Below are 8,167 nucleotides of genomic sequence, written 5' to 3' on the forward strand. Positions count from 1 at the left end.
GGTACTTGAAGGTTTTTTATTTTATTAACAAATTGGTAAGTGTCTTGGAGGTAACTGGGATGAAGTCTTGAGAGTGGGTTAATGAAATGATCTATGTATTCTGTTATTCTATATGATTCGGAGTCACAGTCACTAACAATGGGGCGGCCGACCGGAACAACAGAGAGGACTGTCCACATCACAGGAGGCTTGTGGATCTTGGGGAGAAGGTAGAAGAGGCGAGGCCTGGGTTCATCTGGACCGTCCAGGTATTGCTTTTGTTTTGCGGTTATCTGTTTGTTATGGTATAGACTATGTGTAATGTTCCTTACAAGTTGTTGTGTTTCTAGTTGTATAGAATGTGTAAGTGGTTTATAGTATGTGTTGTCATTTAACTGTCTTTCGGCTCCTAAAATGTAGTTCTCTGTCCTGTAAAACTATTTGTCCCCCTTTATCTGCTGGTTTAATGACTATGTGTTTGTTGTTACTTAGTGTTTTAATGATGTGTTGATGTTCCTGGCTAATGTTGGATTGCGTGTGTGTGGGGGGACGCCATTGTGTGAGTGTTTGTAAGTTAGTGTGAATTAATTGTGTGATTACTGGTGAGATGGTGTCTGAGCGTGGTTCCCAGTTGGACGGTCCAGTGAAGGGTACAGGCTCCCGCCCCTGTGCTCCCCAGAAGTGGTCGATCAGTTTCAGCCTCCTGTGAAAGGTGTGGAAGTCACCCCTGAGCTCCGGTCAGGTTGGAGGTCTTGGTGTGGGAATGAAAGTGAGACCTTTTTCCAGTATCTCCAGCTGTGCGGCCGTGAGGGATAAGGTGGAACAGAGGTTGGTGATGTTGGAGGTATGGGAAGATGTATGATTACATTCCTCCCCAGTTACATGTTTAAATGTTGCTTCCAGTACCTGAGCAACACCCCGGCCGTCTCTGCTGTCCAGTGAATGCCATCTTTTGGGTTGACGTGAAAGAGAAGTGGGTTAATTCCCGGAATGAAGTTGTATTTGTTGGCAATGAAGGTGTTAAACTGGGTGAGAAATGTTTGTTTTCTGGGTGTCAGTGTGTCCGAAAAGTTGATAATTGGGATGTAGATGGTGGCGTTGGGGAAGGTGAGTTGGCTGGTCCGCCACAGATGTCCGAGTTGTTTTTGCATGGTGAAGAGATAGTTCTCTGCCAAACAGTTATTGAGGCCTATTGAAAGAATTATGTGTACTGTGTCTAACTGAGGAGGGAGTTTCTTAAATATTTGTAACGGGTGTAGTTAGGACCCAGGAGCAGTACGACAACACCAGGACTGGTATGATTTGAGTTCTTTATTTGCAACACACGACAGGCAGAAGATTCTCTGGAAGAATCCGACAGGTTTCTCGTGGTCAAGGACAGAAGGGCTGAGTAAGTTACCAGGACAGAGGCAAGGCGAGGTAGTCCGGGACAGGCAGGGTCGGAAACAGGGAATCAGTCCATGGGTGAGTGCGGGAAAGTTGAGCATGAATGCAAAGAACGATCTGGCAGAGTGTGTCTGAGGCAGGGGTTTAAATAGTGAAGAGGCAGAGTGAGCAGGTGAGAGTGATGAGCTGATGAGGTGAGTGTGACTGGCAGGTGCACTGAATGAACTAATTAGGTGAGTGAAAGGTGGATAGAAGTGACAGAGCTGTGACAATATTGCTGCAATATGGTAAAGGGTGGCTCCGGGGTAACTGTCTATCTGTATGTGTGGATGTCTGAATGTTGGGATGCGTGCGAGGTTAGAGTCCCCAACAATCAGGGTCGCCTTCCGCACGTCCAGCGACCAGTCTTATATTTTTCTGTTGGTGTGGGGGTGTTTGTGGGGTTCTAGCCGTCCTGGGGAGCCAGGTGGCACCGCCGAGCCCCTGCTGTGGTTTGAGGTGGACAACTCAGGTGTTGGGGATGAAGTCAGCTTTTCGCTTTTTATTGTTCCCTTCATCATCATGGATCTGTTGTCCACCTCAGTGCTCGCCTTCGTGTTAGCGGGCCCGACGGCACCCAGCACTGGCTCCCTCTGCTGTTCGGGTGTTATTTCTGTAGATGGAGAGGATGAGATTGTGTTACTACATGGTAGAGCAACATTACTGAGTAAGCATGTGTGTGAGGAGGAGGGGGGGGGGAAATGGTAGGGGAGGAGGGGGGTACAGGTGGGCCGGCGGAACGGACAGACCGTGGAGCCAGTAGACGTTGGGGTTGTCTCTGGGGGAGGGCATGGGTTTGTACTTCCACCTCCCGTTCGGGGTTGCGTCTGGGTTGCTGGGCCGTCACCACCTCAGGCCCACCCGTGTCCCCTCCAGGGGTACAGACGTCTCGGAAGTTGAAGTGGAATTGGAATATGTTATTTCACTTGGTGATGGGGGCTTGATGAAGGAAGTGAGTCTATTCACCTTCCTCATCATGCCCTGTGGATATGTGTTGGTGTTAAATGTGTTGTTAAGAATTTCTGAGGAGGTCGAGGAGGCTCTGAGGACTGCTCTGACTCTACTGAGTGGGGAGTATTCAGTGATGACCACGTGGAGGACATTGACAGTCTCACTAACGGACTACATGAACTTCTGTGTGGAGAACACCGTACCCACCAGGACTGTACAGAGTTTTTCCAACTGTAAACCGTGGATCACTCCTGAGATAAAGGCTCTCCTCAAGGAGGAGAAGAGTCTTTAGACCAGGAAACAAGGAGGAGCTGAAGACCGTACGGAGGGAGCTCTCTTCTGCTCCTCTATTTCAGAAACTGCAGATTCTTACTATTTATGACATCAATATTTCACAAACTTGTGTTTTCATTTATAAGATACTTTCAGGTGAAGGAATATTCCTGATCATTTCAAGACCTACTATATATTCAATTCACAGGTTCACTCTTACTCAACTAGTCATCTTCACATCTTCATCCTCCTAAGTTACAGACTAGCAGAGGTCAACTTTCAATAAGATTTAGGGAAACAAATTATGGAATGACTTTTCCCACCTAACAAAAAAATGTCCCTCTATAAAATGTTTTAAAAGATGCCTAAAAGAAAATCTAATTGCTGTTTTGTTACAGTTTGTTTATGTATTAGTGTTCATGTCTTTCTTGTTTTAGCTGTTATATTACATTTATATTTGTCTCACTCATAGGGACTTGTAGCATTAATGTTGCTTATGAGTTACTGCAGGTGTATAAACCAACACCCCTGAACAAACACAAGCCCATGCCTACTCTCACACACACACATGCTCACACACACTCCACACAATTACATTATGTTTTTCTTTTCTTTCTTTCTTTCTTTCTTTCTTTCTTTCTTTTGTTGTAATGTAATGTCTTATGCATTTTAAATTTTATCTTTGTCATTTTGTAAAATGTTAATATTATATAGGTGGAGGCTTCAAATAAGCCCAGTTGGCTTTCTGCCTCTTCCTGCTCTGTTATGTTTGATTATTTTTAATTTTATTGTTTGAATTGTGCAAAATAAATAAATCAAATCATAAAAGATCAGGGAGGGAAAAAAAGACTACAGGACAAAGATGGAGGACCAGCTGCAGCAGAACAACATCAGCAGGGTCTGGAAGGGCCTCAAGGAGATGTCTGGCTACAAGGGGCCCAACCAACAGCCTACAGGGTCCAAGAGTGGGAGAATGACCTGAACTTATTTATACTTTAACAGATTCCATCAGTCATCCTGATGGTGCTGCTGCAGCAGGGGAGTGCTGCTGCAACCTCCATTGTCTGCACCCCTCTCCTCCACCCCCTTCCCCAGAACACTCAGCCCCCCCACACTCCTCAAACACCACACTCCATGACCAGCGCCCCACCCCCCCTACGGCACACCGCCCCCACCCCCCAGCTTGTCCTTCACAACCTACCAGGTGAGAAAACAACTGAGAAAGGTCAAGGTGAGAAAGGCCACGGGTCCAGACAGCATCAGCTCAAGGCTCCTCAGGTCCAGTGCAGACCAGCTGTGCAGGATAGTGGAGCACGTCTTTAACTTGAGCTTGAAGCTGGGGAGAGTACCACAGCTGTGGAAAACATCCTGCGTGGTACCGGTCCCAAAGACCCGGCGACGCAAGGACTTCAACAGCTTCAGCAACATCCCAACAACAACATCCCACCTGATGAAGACGCTAAAGAGGCTGGTACATCTCTGCCCCCTTGTGAGCTCATCTTTGGACCCACTCCAGTTCGCTTACCAATCTGTCATCGGGGTGGATGACGCTGTCATCTACCTGCTACACAGATGCCTTTCTCACCTGGAAAAAGCTGGAAGCACTGTGAGAGTCATGTTTTTTGATTTCTCCAGTGACTTCAACACCATCCAGCAGTTGCTTCTGAAGGACAAGCTGGAGCGGACCGGAGTGGACCACCACCTCACTGCAGGGATCTTGGACTACCTCACCAACCGTCCACAGTATATGCGGATACGGGAGTGTGAGTCTGACCTGGTGGCCTGCAGCACGGGGGCCCCACAAGGAACCGTCCTAGCTCCATTCCTCTTCACCATCTACACCTCGGACGTCACACACACAACTCTCCTAACTGCCACCTGCAGAAGTTCTCCGACGACTTTGCAATCGTCGGCCTCATTTCTGCCGGTGATGACAGAGAATACAGGGAACTGAACCAGGACTTCATAGGATGGTGCCAGTGGAACCGCCTCCAGATCAACTCTGGTAAAACCAAAGAGCTGGTGGTGGACTTCACTCTCCTCAGGTACCAGTGAACATTCAGGGAACGGACACTGAGATTGTGAGATCTTAAGTACCTGGGTGTTCACTTGAACAATAAACTGGACTGATCACACACGCACTCTACAAAAAGGGTTAGAGCAGACTATCTGCTGAGGAGACTCTGGTCTTTTGGAGTGCAGGGAGCTCTCCTGAGGACCTTCTTCTTCTGTGGTGGCATCAGCCATCTTCTATGGCAGTGGTTCTCAAACTTTTTCTGTCGCGCCCCACTTTGGAGGAAGAAAAATGTTCATGCCCCACCGCCCCAACAAAATTGTAACAAAATGGTCCATGTTGAACTTTTATTGAAATAACATTTTGTGACTCCTCCATCTGTGCTTTTTCAAATAGAATAAAGAAAATTGTAATTACTTTCAAGTAAACCATATTGCTCCATCAGACAAAAACAAATACAATGTGCAATCACTTTGTTAGAACAATTCAAATAAAGTTCTATCTGTGCAAAAAATAACTAATATTTGGCAAAAAATAGCTTATTGTGAATATCTTTCTAAGATATTCACAACAAACTGCAACCTGTGAAAAACAAAACAAAATGAGTGCAGATATGTGTCACACATACCAGGAGCATTTTATTTTAAATATGAGCTTTAAAATGTAGCATTCTAAAAGTAAAATAATAGCTGTGATAATAATAATAGCTGCATGTGGGACTGTTGGGCCTGTTGGTCCACTGGCTGTGGTCATCACAGTGAACAGTGTGATGAGAGGACATGTGAGCCCTTGTTGCTGTAGTTCATCTCATGGAGCAGAGGCTGCATTTAGCATAGCCTGCCTTATCAATGTATTTAAAACACTGTGACAGCAGGAAGCTGTACTCACTTCTGTTTAGACCTCCACCTTTATCCAGGCCCAGCTCCACCTTTATCCAGGCCCAGCTCCACCTTTATCCAGGCCCAGCTCCACTCACAGCTCAGCCCTGCATCGAGCTGCGCTACACAACCAGCCTCCTCCCCCTGAAGCTCTTTGACCTCATCATCTCATCCTCATTCTACTTTGAGTTAAAACAAACAACCTGCAACCAGATGCGCCGGTGTTCCGGTTTAACGTTAATGAGTGACCGCGTGAACTGAACCGGAAACACGGGGGGCTGCATGTTTCATCACGTTACGTTTTTTCCTTCTAAATCGTGATAATGACGAACGTTAACAGTCGATAAAGTTTTGCATGTAGTGGACGTTAACTTAACCCAGCAAGTCTGAACGGTAACGGAACATAACGGAACTTAAACTGTAACGGAGGGAAATGAAGACGCTGTACACATCTGAACGCTGATTGGCCAAGACTCGACACGTCATATCAGAGATGTTTTATTGTGAAGATCACATCACCTTTTCTCCTCGTCTCACTCCAATCTGAGAAACGCTGGCTGGCCAGTTGGCCCTCCCAAAAAAAAACCTCTACAGATCTACACGATGATATATTTTGATTCAAAACGGCGAATTTCGCCAAAAAGCGACAAGTTTGCAGGTATGAATACAGTTCTTGAAATAAAAAAATTCTGCATTTCCCCCTGCGCCCCACCTGCAATACCACCGCGCCCCACTAGAGGGGCGCGCCCCACAGTTTGAGAACCACTGTTCTATGGAGTGGTCTGCTGGGGCAGTGGACAGGAACAGACTCAACAAACTCATCAAGAAGGCAGCAGTGTGCTGTGTGTCCACTGGATACGGTGGAGGTGGAGGGAGACAAGAGGATGATGGCTAAGCTATCATCCCTGATGAACAACACCTCCCACCCCATGCAGGACGCCCTGGCAGCTCTGTGCAGCTCCTTCAGCCACCGGCTGATTCACCCCCGGTGTGTGAAGGAGAGGTACTGCAGGTCCTTCCTACATATACATATATACATACATATATATATATATATATATATATAATATGTATATACGGTGTGTGAAGGAAGGACCTGCGGTACCTTTCTTCACACACCACACCTTCACACTCCTTATTTATGACAAGCTGCTCTTGTTCTTGGCTCTGTACCTTGTTGGACCGTCCCACTGAGGGACTCAAAGGATGATCTGATCTTAACTTAACTGATCATTTAGTTTTGTCAATAAAGTTTATTTCATTTGGAAAGAAGAAGAAAAACAAACATGTCTGAGGAGTTAATGAATATTAATATCAGATCTTTATGACGTGTGTCCTCTGGAAGAGACCAGAGCTTTCAGCAGCAGCTCATGGTCTTCCTCCGTTCAAAGCCTCAGGAACAAGTCAAAGCTCGTGTTCAATTACTCTTTATTATATGTATTTATGTATTCATAACATGTGAAAGGTTTAAAAACATAATAAAGATATTTACATTCTGAACCTGAGACCCAAACACATAATATTCATAAATAGATCAAAGAGAACCCAACACACACACAGACACACACACACACACACACACACACACACACACACACACAAAGTAGAACCGAATAGCTGATGGATCACGATGACGTCATCGATAAGAGTCCAGTCCGGTGGTCCTCACACAGGTTTGGTGGTGCTGTTGTAAACCAGCGTGTCCTGCTCCGACAGCGCCACGTGGGCGGGGCCTGTGGCCACCGGCCTATGGGAGCGCTCCTTCCTGGACTTCAGGAAGCAGTAGGTCAGGACGGCCAACAGAGCCAAGATGGCCACCGACAGACACACGGCCAGGGCGATGTTTCCTAAGGGGGAGCACACGGATACTCTGTGTACTAGTACACCAACGTATACACCAATACTACAACGTGACTCTCACTGTGTACTAATACACCAAATACAATACTACACGGATACTCTCACTGTGTACTAATACACCAACTCATACACCAGTACTACAACGTGACTATCACTGTGTACTAATACACCAATACTACACGGATACTCTCACTGTGTACTAATACACCAACTCATACACCAATACTACAACGTGACTATCAATGTGTACTAATACACCAATACTACACGGATACTCTCACAGTGTACTAATACATCAATACTACAACATGACTATCACTGTGTACTAATACACCAACGCAGCAGCTGGAAACAACTAACTGTCCGCCATGTTTGTAGTTTCAGACTGAAGTCAAAGTTCTCACCTGAGTCACTTTCATCCTCCGACTCATGACGTTCAAACAACGCTCTGAAGAACACATCACGCTCTGTGGAGACACAAGGACACAAGGAGACAGAGAGACAAGGAGACAGAGAGACAAGGACACAAGGAGACAAGGACACAGAGAGACAGAGGAAGTAAGAGTGTCAAATAAAACAGTAAGTTTTCTCAACTAAACTGCTCTGAATCAAAAAATACACAACATAGTACTTTATGTTACATATTGGAAGTGAACCTTATGGTATATATATATACATACATATATATATACATATATACACATATATACACACATATATATATATATACACATATATATATATATACACATATATATATATATATATATATATATATATATATATA

At 45.4% G+C, this 8,167-nt stretch overlaps 1 long non-coding RNA gene across 1 annotated transcript; it reads right to left on the reverse strand.

The window, feature by feature from the left end:
- Window positions 1–6,934: 6,934 nt before the first annotated feature.
- On the reverse strand, window positions 6,935–7,870 carry LOC116401487 (uncharacterized). Its single transcript, XR_004213997.1, has 2 exons — window positions 7,785–7,870; window positions 6,935–7,367 (listed from the first exon to the last, which is right to left on the reverse strand). It is a non-coding gene; the product is annotated as an uncharacterized LOC116401487 (long non-coding RNA).
- Between the last annotated feature and the right edge of the window lie 297 nt (window positions 7,871–8,167).

Source organism: Anarrhichthys ocellatus, unplaced genomic scaffold, assembly GCF_004355925.1.
Source record: "Anarrhichthys ocellatus isolate YVR2014 unplaced genomic scaffold, GSC_Weel_1.0 scaffold481, whole genome shotgun sequence".
Taxonomy (NCBI): Eukaryota; Metazoa; Chordata; class Actinopteri; order Perciformes; family Anarhichadidae; genus Anarrhichthys; species Anarrhichthys ocellatus.